The sequence below is a fragment of the Danio rerio genome, chromosome 1, assembly GCF_049306965.1.
Source record: "Danio rerio strain Tuebingen ecotype United States chromosome 1, GRCz12tu, whole genome shotgun sequence".
Taxonomy (NCBI): domain Eukaryota; kingdom Metazoa; phylum Chordata; class Actinopteri; order Cypriniformes; family Danionidae; genus Danio; species Danio rerio.
In genome coordinates this window covers 54,992,030-54,993,104 of record NC_133176.1, presented here as the reverse complement: position 1 = coordinate 54,993,104, position 1,075 = coordinate 54,992,030, and positions in this window count along the sequence as shown.

Below are 1,075 nucleotides of genomic sequence, written 5' to 3'. Positions count from 1 at the left end.
AGTGTGACTCACTAAACATTTCACTTAAAGGTGCAGTATGTAAGTTTGACACCCAGTGTTTGAACTAGGTATTGCACTCCTGGTTCAAAACACAATCAAGAGCAGGTTGCCAGATTGACGATGTACATTTAATAATGTTAAAGAGGCCTAATATGTATTAATTAGATTATAAACCTTGCCATTTTGTTAGAGTGCAGTGAGTGCACTATTCTGTGCTTCTGAATGGCTGTATTTAAATTTCTGTCGTGCTGCGTCTGGTGCAAACAGGCAGATTATCACTGCAAATCTCGTCACATAGCATGTTGTTTGGACACGTAATGTTTATGTTCATAATATTTATATTATTTACTAATAATAACTGTCATTATTAGCGGTTGAAACGGGAACAAGAGGTGTAGGATCCAAATGCAGTCTTTATTAAGAGATTGTGCAGCAACAGAAAAACAAGGTGTCCGACGTTCAAAAAATAACAAAGCAACAAATAAACAACTAAACAAGAAACTACGACAGAAATCAGGATCAGTAACAAGGCTAAGGAAATAACAAACTGGCTATACAAGACTTACTAGATACTGAAGACAGGAAAGACAAACGACGCAGTAATAAACAATGGGTGAATGGGTGTATAAATAGTCCAGGAAATCAACAGGAAACGGGAACAGCTGTGAATGGCCAATCAGTGTAAGTGATACCGGGTGTGTTGCACGTGGAATGTATGGACTTGTAGTTCTTTCACCACTGTAGTTCGCTGGGAGTCACTGGCGAACTACAGTGTCATCTGGTGGACACAGACAGTCATGACAAATAACCACCTCATGTAGAACTCTGAATCTGCATCTCATTTCAAGGGTGTTACTGTCAGGATGCTCAAATATAATTGGAAAAACAAAGACAGCCACTCCGGCATGTCCGTTCCGGCTTGAAATTGATATTTTCAAAGCAGAATATCTGACTATTGTTTTTCAGATACACAAGAATGTACATTTAGCATGTTTCCTAAATATCTGCAAACATATTACATATTTTTATGCGTTAGAAGAGTCAAAAATGTAAATACAGCAACTTTAAAACACAT